The sequence below is a fragment of the Elephas maximus genome, chromosome 3 (assembly GCF_024166365.1).
Source record: "Elephas maximus indicus isolate mEleMax1 chromosome 3, mEleMax1 primary haplotype, whole genome shotgun sequence".
NCBI classification, from domain to species: domain Eukaryota; kingdom Metazoa; phylum Chordata; class Mammalia; order Proboscidea; family Elephantidae; genus Elephas; species Elephas maximus.
Window position 1 is genome coordinate 29,004,224 of NC_064821.1, and position 13,036 is coordinate 29,017,259.

At 47.0% G+C, this 13,036-nt stretch overlaps 1 protein-coding gene across 5 annotated transcripts in view; it reads left to right on the forward strand.

The window, feature by feature from the left end:
• SMARCA4 (SWI/SNF related, matrix associated, actin dependent regulator of chromatin, subfamily a, member 4) overlaps positions 1-13,036 on the forward strand; it is a 105,354-nt gene continuing 92,318 nt past the window's right edge. For all 5 annotated transcript variants that reach the window (XM_049876906.1, XM_049876908.1, XM_049876909.1 and 2 more), the window contains exon 1: positions 1-153. The gene's annotated coding sequence lies outside the window, so the exon portion shown is untranslated. The remainder of the gene's footprint in view (positions 154-13,036) is intronic.

Here is a 13,036-nt window from a genome sequence, read left to right on the forward strand (position 1 = left end):
GGCGGCCGAGGCGGGCGCGCGCTCAAGGCTTCCCTTCGCTCGGCGGCGGCTGTTTCTTTGTTTCGTGAAGAGAGGCGAGACGCCCACTGTGCCCCCGGCCCCGCGCGGAGGGGCGGGGGCGGCGCCGGGAAGGCAACGCCGCCGGCAGTTCGGGTAAGGAACGCGGGCTGCGAGGGGAATGCGGCGCGGGCCTTGGGAAGACGGTTTGAATGGAGCCGGGGCGCCGAGGGGGGAGGGGGCCGCCGGCGCCCGGAGCGGGGCCGGGGTACGGCGGCGCCCGAGGGTCAAGAAGCCCGGGCCCGCCGCCGCGCGCGCGGGGAAGGCCACAGTGTAGGGAGGCCGCGGTGACTACAGTATCCGCGGGCGGGCGGGCCCAGGGAAGGGGGGCCCGGGCCTCGTGGAGGCCGCGCGCCCCCCGCGCGCGCTCTCGCCGGGGTCGTCGGACAAAGCTCGCCTCCCCTTCGACGGGCCGGGGGTCCGTCCGGTGTCGCGTTCTCTGGGGAGGCTGCAACAATAGCTAGGCGTCGGGGCTTTTCTGGCTACGTTGTAGCGGGTCCGACCTGAATGTTGCCTTTTTGGCGAGGCTGTGGTTGGGGCTGAGTATGAAAAAACACACATGTGCCCATTGTCGCCTGGACATGAGCGTTAGCAGCCCTTTTGGTAATCAGAAAACCGACCTAAAATTTTATAAATAGCACGTCATTCCAGACTTTCAAGGAAACGTAAATAACTCCCCCAATTTCTTGCAGGTAGTGACTTCAAAACACTGCCCTGAAGTGAGGGGAGAGGTCGGCGGCAAGCGGGCGGGGGGGGGGGGTGGAGAGGATGGAGGGAAAGATTTGCTGTTGAAACATTGTTTTTGCTTTGTATCCTTTGCCCACTCTCCCAATTTATTTTCCAGATTAAGGCAGTTATTTAAAACGTAGACTTTTCAGGCAAGTGTTTCGTGCTGATCTCAGACATACCAATTGTAATTTTTTATGAGTGATCTTTCGGGAGAGTAGAAAGGATATAAGTGTTAAGAGGCGCTTCCCAGGAATTTGAAACAAGCTTTCAGTTTGAATTGACAGACTGGATTCAAGTTTGATTCCTGGCGCTGTTGGTCATTTAGCTGTGTGACCTTAGGCAAGGGGCTTAACCTCTCTGGGCCTTTTAGGCTCCTTGTTTGTGAAATGGGGATAATTTCACAGATGGGGCTGGTGAAAGCCTGTAAAATGGTTCCTGGCAGGTATGAAGCACTATTCTTATTGTATGGTCTGATCTCCTTCTTCATTGCTCAACAAATATTTGTTGAATCTCTACTGGGTGCCCCATGTTTTGGGTTTGGCTGCCCTCAAGAAGTCTCTCCAGTTTTGTAGGAGAAACAGGTATAAGTAGATGTAGCAAAAGTGGGTGGGATGGGGTGTGCAGGGATCAACCCTCCGTGGCCTGTCATTCACATGTGCCCTGTGAGGGGGACACAGTGGAAGTGCAGGGGAGTTGGGGGAACCAGAGATTAGGGAGGCTTGCATTGGAAGAGGTGGCATTCATGCAAGATCAGGGAAGATGTCCAGGCTTGTGTTTTGACTGGCAGGGATGCCACTTCAGGGACACCTTCCCTGACCACCCGGACTGGTCATTGTTCCCTTCTGCTACACACTGATACATCACGTTGATCCTTTCCATTGTAGCAGTTATCCCAATTTGTAGTTACACGTCCATCCTACTCGAGTCCCATCAGAACAGGGGCCATGTCTGCCTGGTTCTGTGCAGTATACCCTGGACCTGGCACACAGTAGGCCCCCCCCGTGAACATTTTTGAAGTGAACTAGTGGGTCTTTGGGGGAATTGAATGAATATGTGTGTGAAGTGCTTGGCTTAGGACTGGGGGTGGGTTGTAAGCGGTAAGGGTTAGCTGCTGTTGTTGGTCTTTTGACTTTCCAGGCCAGTGTTTCCCAAATCTCAGCACCCCCTGGAATAGGGGTGTAGGATGCCATGTGTGGACAGTATGGGGTGGTGATGAGAAGTGCTTGTTCTGGAATCAGACCTGCTGAATTTGCATCCAGTCCTCGAAATCCTAGCTGGTTTTGAGTAAGGCACTGAACAATAGGTCCCCCCACTTGTGAAACAAGTATGATGATGAGGCCAGCTCAAATGGGTGCTTTGAGGATTGCCTGAGATAACATGGGAAGCACCTTAACACTGCAGCACCTGACATACAGTAGCACTCGAATTTGTTGGCCTTAATGTTGTTCACTTTTTTTTTTGGTAAATTAAGTGTTTAAAACACTAAAAATAGAACCTAGAACCATCCTATATCCCAGAAACCCCAGGTTTGAAGTGCTGGTTATATATACAAAAACCAAACCCTTTGCTGCCAAGTCAATTCCAACCCATAGCTACCCTGTAGGACAGAGTAGAACTGCCCCATTGAGTTTCCAGGGAGCTGCTGGTGGATTTGAATTGCCGACCGTTTCATTAGCAGCTATGTCACTTAACCACTGCGCCACCAGGGCTCCGCTGGTAATATATTTTCCCTCTCATTTCCTTTAAATCAATAATTATGAAAATCCTAAGTGTTCCTCCACGTGCCACCTGAAATCATTTTGTTTGCAAGCCCTTCAGGAGAGATGGTTCTTGGAGATTTTTGATCAGGGTAGTGACATCATCAGGTATACATCATCAGGTATAGGGCAGTGCAATGGTCTCCACACTTTTCCTGTCAGTAACGATTTCTTTAGGTGAACATCTAAATTAGAGGCATACCTCTGCCACTCCTTGTGGACCCTCAGAATGTTAGGAGGTAAGCCTAGATTACTTCCGCGGTTCCCGTGTTACCCAGTACTTAGCAGTTTATCTGATATGGGGAGTCTGCAAGGGCCTAAGTGTGCTGAGTGGATGTCTGGTGAACAAAATTCTGCCACTGAAGATGCTGAGGTCCAGGGATATCTCTTCACCAAGGGCTCTGAAGCCAACTGCCCAGGTTGGAGTCCTGGCTTTGCCACTTTTCCCCTGTGCCACAGTGAAATGGGGATAACAGTGCCTGGCACATAGTAAGCCCTCAGTCATTGCAGCTGGTTTTGGCCTCTGTCATCAGGGCTGCCATGGCACAGAGGGACCCATTTACGCTGACTTTAGATGGAACACATTGTGAATGGTGCCCCCTGGAGTTGTGCAAGAAGTGACCCTACCACTCATGCCCCATTCATAGAGTGAACAAGTGTGCACTGAGCGTCCCCCACTAGCCGGGCACTGCTCCAGGAGCTGGGGACTCAGCCGGAGCAGACAGACAAGGGCCCTGTTCTCCTTGCTCACATCCGTCTCATTATCTGTAAAAGGGGGCGGTGATAGCACCCACCTCACAGGGTTGTGGCAAGAACTAAATGACAAACGTACAGTGCTTAGAATGGTGCCTGCACATATTAAGTGCTAAACAGTTGATAGCTATCCTCATTTCTTACAATCCCTACAACATTCTGATGGGTTGAGATAGATACTGTATTCTAGTCCTACTGTGATAAGCCTGTAAATTTTCAAAATGATAGCAAAGGAAGCAACTCCTTCATTTTGTCTTTAATATTGAAAATATATATGCTTTGTAACTTTACCTGAAGGCACTGGGAAGAAGGGCGTGCATTTGATGGCATAGGTTTTTAAAAATAACAAATGTTCATTTTCCATTACATGTATTTCCTTATAACTTGTGACATTGGAACACTTAAGAGAGTTGAACTTTTAAAGTAATCAGAGTTCAAGGAATGTGCAAAAGCTTCTACTATAAAAGGAAAGTAACAGCTGCTGGAATATTGGGGGGAAATAACATGAAGAGGAACACATCAAGCGTGAACCTGAGTTTAAATCGAGCTGCAGTTGCTATCCTCCTTATAGAAGTTGTCCGTCATCCATAAAAAGGGACATTAGGTGCAGTGATTTTTTTCTGCTACAGATGTGTGTATATCCTTTAACAAAATTTGGAGTCCCTGGATAGTGCAAATGGTTAATATGCTGGGCTGCTACCTGAAAGGTTGGAGGCTCAAGTCCATCCAGGGGTGCCTTGGAAGAAAGGCATGGCAAATTACTTCTGAAAAAATCCGCCATTGAAAACTGCCTTACTATGTGCAGGCACTGTTCTAAGCAATTTTCATTTGTCATTTAGTCCTTGCCCCAACCCATATCCCTATGAAAACCCTGTGTGTTCTGTTCTGACACACATGGGGTTGCCATTAATCGAAATCGACTAATTTTTTGGTTTTAACAAAACTTTACCTGAAAGAGATTATTTTTTTACCCCCCCCCCCGCCTTTTCCCTTTCCCCCAGTCCTTGGTAACCACTGATCTATTTTAGTCTTGATAGAGTTGCCTATCTAGGTATTTCATATACGCGGGATCATACAGTATCCGTTCTCTTGTGTCTGACATGTTTCACGGAGCATAATGTTTTCAAGGATCACCCATGTGGTAGCATGTACGAGAAATTCATCTCATTTTATGGCTGAATAATACTCCATTGTCTGGATATACCACATTTTGTTTATCCTACCATCTGCTGATGGACTTGGGTTGTGTCTTAGTTATCTAAACCAAAACACCAAACCCATTGCTGTGGAGTCGATTCTGACTCATAGGGACAGAGTAGAACTGCCCCATACAGTTTCCAAGGAGTGTCTGGTGGATTCGAACTCCGTCCTTTTTTGGTAAGCAAATGTAGCTCTTAACCACTGCACCACCAGCGTTTCTTCTTAGTTATTTAGTGCTGCTATAACAGAAATACCTCAAGTGGGTGGCTTTAACAAACAGAAATTTATTTTCTGTTTAGGAGGCTAGAAATCTGAATTCAGGCGCTGGCTCAGAAGGCGGCTCTCTGCTGTGGGGGAAGGTCCTCGTGGCTTTTCAGCTTCTATTCCTTGGCGATCGGTGATCTGCATGTGGCATGGCACCTACCTTCCCCTCTCTGCTTGCTTGCTGCTTGCTTAATGTGCTGTTTTAAATCTCAGAAGAGGCTGACTTAAAACACACCTGACACTAATACTGCCTCATTAACATAACAGAGAAACCCCAACAGGTTGCCACCTCCACCCATAGCAACCCTATAGGACAGGGTAGAACTGCTCTGTAGGGTTTCCTAGGCTGTAATCTTTATGGAAGCAGACTGCCACATCTTTCTCCCTCAGAGCAGCCAGTGGGTTCGAACTGCCAACCTTTTGGTTAGCAGTCGAGTGCTTAACCACTGCGCCACCATGGCTCCTTATAACAGAGAAGACCAATTTCCAAATGGGATGATAACCACAGGCGTAGTAAGATTTACAACACATATTTTGGGGGGACACAACTGAATAGGTAACAGTTGGTTTCTACCTTTTGGCTTATTGTGAATATGCTGTAGTGAACGTTGGTGTATATGCATCTGGTTCAGTCATTGCTTTACAGGCTTTTGGGTATATACCCAGGAGTGGAATGGCTGGGTCATACGGTAATTCTATGTTTAACCTTTTGGGAAACAGCCAAGCTGTTTTCCACAGCAGCTGTGCGGTCGTACATGCCAGCCACGGACGAGTGTGTACGAGTGTTGCAGTTTCTCCACGCAGTTGGTGATTTCTGGGTTGAAGTTTTTTGTTAACTGCTTACTGATGATACTGCTTTTTTGAGGATATAAATTTAATGGACATGTGAAATACATTGTTAATTTATCTTTATATGTGGGAAAGGGCCTTGAAGAAAGCGCCAGGTGTAGCGGGTTTGCAGGGAGCTTGAATTTCACAGGGCAGGGGGAAGGGAGACATTGATATTTCCCTTATAAGGCAACAGGCAATTAAAAACAAAACAAAACAAAAACCCATTGCTGTCAAGTCAATTTTGACTCAGAGCGATCCTATAGGACAGAATGGAACTGCCTCATAGGGTTCCCAAGGCTGTAATCTTTATGGAAGCAGACTGTCACATCTTTCTCCTGTGGGGCGGCTGGTGGGTTCGAACCATCACCCTTTCGGTTAGCAGCCTGACTGGTTTAACCACTGTGCCAGCAGAGCTCCATAGGCAGATATTAGCAGAGCATAAACTATCCCTCTCCCCCCCTTGGTCCTGTGAGCCCCAGACTGGCTCCCAGAGCTTTGGGACTCAGTTATCTTGCTAATGGGGCACGTCTTCACTTTTGTTTGTGGGCACTTGTCACAGGCAGCAGCCTGTGTTTTGCTCAGTATGAAATTTACCAGCTGTGAGTATGAGGAAGAAGGCTGGGTCCTGTTTTTAATAGTGATGGGCTTATGGTTAAGAGCTTGGCTAACCAAAAGGTCAGCAGTTCAAACCCACCAGCCACTCCTTGGAAATCCTATGGGGCAGTTCTACCCTGTCTTAATAGAGTCGCTGTGAGTTGGAATCGATTTTACAGCAGTGAGTTTGGTTTGGTTTGGTTTTTGGTTTGGACTTGAAGTGGCTCTTGAGGGTGTTTTTAAGTTCTCCTTTCACTGACAAGTCACACCCTGCTGGCTCAGGAAGCAGGTGGCCACAGGGCAGTTACTGCCTCACCTGTTACAGTGGGAATCTTGGGGGTCCGATGTGTGCCACCCTGACTTGCCCCTAAAGTCCCAGCAAAGTGGCATGGTAGATGGTCTCATTGTCCTAATGGTGATGCTGCAGCACAGAGGGCTGCTTGACGTGCCCCTGGGAGCTGATGTGCCCTGAGGACTGCCCCTGGGAGCTGATGTGCCCTGAGGACTGCCGGGTGCAGTTCTGATCACAGCCTGCTGCCTAGGGTGCGTGAGCCACCTTGCTTGCTTCTCTGGAACATCCTTGTTGGAGTGATTCTCTTTGCTTCCAGTGCCTGTCCTTCCTTGCCCTCCTAGGCTCGCCTCCTACAGCTTTTGATCCTTAGCCTGAATCAGTTTCTCAGACCTTGGAGTCAGAGAGAAGTCTGTTCCCTGTGTGACTTTGGACAAATGACTTAACCTCTCTGATCAAAGCCCCTTAATTCCTCCCGTAGTCATTTGCCTTGTCTCAGTAAACAGCAACTTCAATTGCCAGCCCAACTCAGGGTTGTGAGTCGGGGCTGAAATCCAAGCCTTGCTCAAGGGCTGGCCAGCCTGAGGAAGGGGTGCCTTTTTCAATTTCAAAAGCATGTGCTAGCTGAGGCCATGCTGGTTATCTTGTTCTTTCTTACCTCCTCTCTCTGTTACCCTCACATCCATTCCATCAGCGTATCCAGAGAAATTTTCCAAAAACATCTCAGACCTTGTCCCTCCCCTTCCCAGAACATTCCAGTTGCTTCCCATTGCATCTAGAGTAGAATCCTACCACCTCCCCAGGCTCTGGAGGCCCGAGACCTGCCCTCCCCACATGTGACGTCCCCTGCTGCCCTGCTCCTGTTGCTCTCTCCACTCCAACCACACGGACCGCCTTGTGCCATGGAACACGCCAAGCACCCTCCTACCTCAGCGCCTTTGCAGTTGCTGTTTCCTCTGCCAGGACACACTGCCCAAAGATAGCTATGGGGCTCACATTTCACCTCAAGCATTTCACCTCAGGCCTCTGCTCATATGGCCCTCATCGTCGTCGCCGAGACCATCCCTGGCCACTGAGACTGAAAGAATGCCTCCTGTCAACTCCCCCTTGTCCTGTTGGATTGTTTTCTCATAGCAATTATATACCCTACATGACATCGTGGAACGTTTATTTGTGTGTTTGCTTCTGCCACTCAGTTGTCAGCTCCACCAGGCAAGGACTTGCTGCCTGGAACTCTGCTTGCAGCGGTCAGTTCATATTTGTGGGATGATTAGCTAAATAAGCACTGGTGTCATCAGGAAGTCCTCGGCCTGGGGTGGTTGGGATGGCCTGTCGCAGGTGAGGCCTCTGCAGGTGTGAATTTCTTGCCTTACCTCCCACTTGTGGCCGCTGTCGTATGCTTCCCCCTGTCGTGGGGGACTTCTCTTTTACCCTTTCCACATTGTCAACGCATTGTGCCCAGTGTTGAGTATACAGCAGGGAACACAGCAGACCCAGTGGTGGCTCATGACATCCATTTAGTGGGTCTTGAGAAGCCTTAGAAAAGGATAGCCTCTTGACTAAGGACAGACTTGGGAAGCTTATTGAAGCTACCTGGTGTATGTGTTTGTGCTGAGTCTCATTGTGACTATGGGCAGAAGAATTTGACAGTTACTACTGTAGTGGGTAGATATGATAGTGTTTGTTCCTGTGGAATTAGAGTGCGAACTCCGTGAGGGCAGAGACCCCCCTAGGCGCGGTCTTTGTCCTCTGGTGCCTTGTGGGTGGGTAGGAGCTCATCAGTGAGTTTCAAGTGAATGAAAATTTTAAAACAGGTGGGGAGGAGGGGATCCCAATAAATAAAATGACCATATAATTCCCACTGTGAAAAATAATATTTGGTAAAAATTTGGCATGTCTACCTCAAAAAAAAAAAAAAAAAATTTTTTTTTACACCTCATGTAGAATGGAAAAGACATTGTAATTTATCATCATAACCTGATTTTTTTTAGTTTCTGTAATGTATTCCTTATTAAATGTAGAGCAAAGTTTTGCTACTTAATTATATTGCAAGAAAAATGCCACAAAAGTCAGCTTTGGGGAAGCTTGGTTGCTCTCAGGAATAAGCCATTTATTTCTACACAGTCCCTAAGACCACAGATGCGTCATTTCACGGCTCTCATGTGTCACTTCATGGTTCACGGTCTGGAGTGCACACCACCATCAGGTCAAGTGTAGAGGATTTTCTGTGTAGAGTACTGGGGCAACTCGTTTTGTGAGTCACATGTAACAAATGGAGGTGGTTTTGTTGAAGCCATCCTAACAGCGCTTGGTCTACGACCCTACACTACTTGACTCCAGTGTCATATTTCTGTTGATGAAATGTGCCGTGAAAGAATTTCTCTAAGTCCCAAAACCAAAATAACAGATATCCAGGGGCTAAAACATAAAAAAAAACAGGCAAGATTAAAGAACGTCATAATCCTAGCAAACCGTTTCCAGAGGGGGCTCTGATTGCTGCAGCGGCCATCCACCACCGACCTTTTTTATTTATAAGAAAAAAGCTGAGGGTCAGATGAAAGAAGCAGATTTAGGATCCTCGAGTAGGCCTGGCTTTGCACTTGAAGGCCATTAGACGTTCCTATTTAAATAATTTTGGTGAAGTTGAAAGTATATTGGAAATCATGGCATCCTCAAATCCTTTAATCCTTCTCTTTGATTTCCACAAAGGCACTTCCTGGGCATTTATTTCATGGGTATTTTTCAGGTGTAGGGTTTTTTAAAATTTATTTTATTTTTTGTTGTTGAAAATATACTCAGCAGAACATTCATGAAGTCAACAATTTTTACGTGTACGATTCAGTTGGACCTAGGTTTTTTTCTTAAGTTTTTTTTTTTTAATCTGGCTAGAAAAGGAATAGGTTAGCCTACGGTAAAAAACAAACAAACAAAATCAAAAGGCACCAACAATCTGTGATGTGGAAAGTGTAAGTTTCCCGTCAGATGGCTTCCAGGGACCCCTCTGCTGACGGTGGCTGGGTGCCTGTCTTCTCTGGGCTGGTCTCTGTGTGCAGAGCCGCGTTGCGCAGCCCCTGCTTCCCAGAGGGAAAAGCGAGCCTGTTCCTGAGTGCTGCGCGACCGGTGTATCAATCAAGCTTTGTATTGGGGTGGAGAGGAGATCAAGTTTAGGAAGCAAGCTCTCCAAAGTGGTTGACTTATTACTGATTTCTGGGGAGAGCATCCCCCTACTTCATGGGTTTCACAGGGGGATTAGAGGACTTAATCTTTGTGACGTTGTCACTAGCACAGTACCCGACGGGCATTAAGCAACTGCTCAGTAAATGCGGGAGCCCTTGATTTTACCCACGTAGCAGGTACTTCCCGCCGGTAAGTGCTCTGCACATGTTAGCTCATTTGATGCTGGCTGTTACCCCAAAGAGGAGCCCTGGTAGTGCATTGGTTAAGCACTCAGCTGCTTATCAAAAGTTTGGCAGTTTGAACCCACCAGCTGCTCCACAGGAAAACGATGTGGCAGTCTGCTTCTTTAAAGATCACAGCTTTCGAAACCCTATGGGGCAGTTCTGCTGTGTCGTATAGGGCCGCTGTGAGTTGGAATCGACTTGATGGCAGCAGGTTTTGGGTTATGGGTAACCCCTTAGGGACAGGATACTACTCTCAGCTCCAGTCTACAGAGGAGGTAACAGAGGTTTAGGGAGGTGAAGTCACGTGTCCAGGGTCATGCAGTTAGCAGGTGGTGGCACTAGCTCCAGAGTCTGGGGCTACCTTGTGGCAAATTCCACTGTGGCCTTGGCTTTGTAACTCTAGCTCCTCCACTGACCCGCTGTGTGGCCTCTGAGCCTTGGAGGACCCCTCTGTCAGCTGGGGCCAATGGCAGTCTCTACTGCTACCTAGTGTGGTGGGGAGGAGTCAGTGAGTGAGTCTGTGTTGTTACCACCAAAATGGGCCCATGCCCCCACTTCTCTCTAGGTAGGTCTTCCTCCCCTATCATTTCTTTGTGCCTAATACATCCTAAGAAGTTGTAAATCAATAGGAGGCAGAGACGAGGCACAATTCCCCTGGATTTTAAAATATCCTTTCCTTTCCTATACCTTCATGACCTTGGGGTAGACAAAGATTTCTTAAATAGGACCCCAAAAAATTAACCATAAAAGAAAAAAATGGATAATTTTGATTTTATTAAAATTAAGCACTTTTCATCACATGACACCATTAAGGGAGTGCAAAGGCAAGTCACAGTCTGGAGAAGGTAATTATAACCACATGTCCCCAGTAAAAAATTTAGTGAGAAATTGAACTTTTTACAAAAGCAAATAGCTGACCAGTAAGCATATGGAAAGGTGCTTAGCACCATGAGAGAAATGCAGATTAAAACGGTAATAAGATAGTATTATATACCCACCAAAATGGCTAAAAAAAAAAAAACTGACAGCATCAAGTGTTGATGATGATGTGAAGCAACTGGAATGCTTACCCACTGATGGGAGGGTGGAGTGTAGATTGTACACCTACTTTGGAAAACTGGCAACGTCACCCAAAGCTAAATTTATGCCTCCCTTACAAAAAAAAAAAAAAAAAATTTTTTTTTATGATCAACAGAGCCCTGGTGGTTAGAGCTTGGCTGCTAACTAGAAGGTCGGCAGTTCGAATTCATCAGCCACTCCTTGGAAACCCTATGGGGCAGTTCTATTCTGTCCTATAGGGTCACTATGAGTTAGAATTGACTTGATGGGTATGGGTTTTTATGACCAACAGTTCCACTCCTGGATTTGAAGGGAAAATGAGTGCTTATGTCCACCAAATGACATTGTTCATGGCAGCTTTATTCACAGTAGTCAAAAACTGGTAGTACAATGTCCATCAGTAGGAGAATGGACAAACAAAAAAGGATGAATTGCTGCTGTATACAACAACATGGGTAACTCTTCCAGACATAATGATGAGCAAAGGTATACTGTATGGTTCGTATTTTTATATAAAGTTCAGTAACAGGCAAAACTAAATAGTAGTTCCCCTTGGGGGATATTACTTCAGAAGGGGCATGAGGGTACCTTCTGGAATGTTGGAAGTATCGTGTCTGAGCTAGGATTCATTGAACTCTATACTATGATTAGGGCACTTTATGTGCACAACAAATCAGTAGCAGTCCCTGAGTGGTGCAAACACGCTCAGATGCTAACTGAAAGGTTGGAGGTTCACGTCTACCCACAGTTGCCTCGGAAGAAAGGTCTGGTGATCTCTTTCTGCAAAATCAGCCATTAAAAACCCTATGGAGCACAGTTCTATTCTGACACACCTGGGGTCGGCATGAGTTGGAATTGGCTTGACAGCAACTGGTTTGTTCCCCCCACCACAGCTTAATAACAAGTAACTAAAATACCCTTCTCAATACTAGACTGAAGATCAGGGAGTGGCTCCCTGTTTGGTTTTCTTTCCTCTCCATGGTACCACACCTAACTGGGCGCTTGGGTATTTGACGGAACCCTGCCTGAAACACTGCTCGGGATGGCTCTGGATTGTGTCTTCACTTTTTGGGCCTCCTTTGCTGTTACTCCGGAGCCCTGGTGGTGCAGTGGTTAAGTGCTGGGCTGCTAATGGAAAGGTTGGTGGTTCAAACCCACTAGCTGCTCCCAGGAGAAAGATGTGGCAATCTGCTTTCATAAGAATTACAGCCTTGGAAACCCAACGGGGCAGCTCTACCCTACCTTACAGGGTTGTTGTGAGTTGGAATCGACTGGATGGCAGTGGGTTTGTTTGGTATGGTAATTCTGTTTAACTTTTTGAGGAAGCGCCAAACTTTTTTCCACAGCTGCTGAACAATTTCCATCTCCACCAGCAGTGGAACAAGGTTCCATTTTCTCCTTATCCCCATCAACACTTGTTATTTTCTGTTTTTCTGATAATAGCTATCCTAGGGGGTGTGAGGTGGAGCCCCACTTCATCTAATAGGAAAAAAAGGGAAGAAGGCCTAATAGTACATACAAACTACCTTTAGAAGAGCTATGCTTTCCGAGTCAGTTCCCGATGGACGCTCCTTGACATATCCACCTTTCTGTAGGGATAGGGTCATTTTCACTAGAGGGGGTGGATTTGATTTTGCTCTCAGCTTCAGTTGGCTTGACGTTACCATAGCTGCCGAATGCTGCAAGATTCGTTAAGTATTTGACAGTACCAGTACTGTCGTCCCTTACCCCGTCTCACTGCAGCGCTCCGTGGGCCTGAAAGGGGACGCCGGGGAGCCAGGCCATGTTGCTCCACTTTCACCTGTAAAGCGTGACTGCAGATGCTATTCCCTGTAGAGGGACCCCTGAATTAGCATTTCAGTTTTTATATGGCAGAGGCTGGGCTGTATCCTGTAATCAAACAGGCTACTGTTTCTGTAGCAAAGTGTGTGAATATTCTCACAAACCAGAATCTGGTCAGATTTTATTTCCAAATGAATTTGTCGTAAATTTATTAAAAAAAAAAAAAAGTTACCCACAGCAATCCCACTCGTAGGTATATACCCAAAAGACTCGAAAGCAGAGACTCGGAGACGTAGCCACCAATGTTCATTGCGGCACTA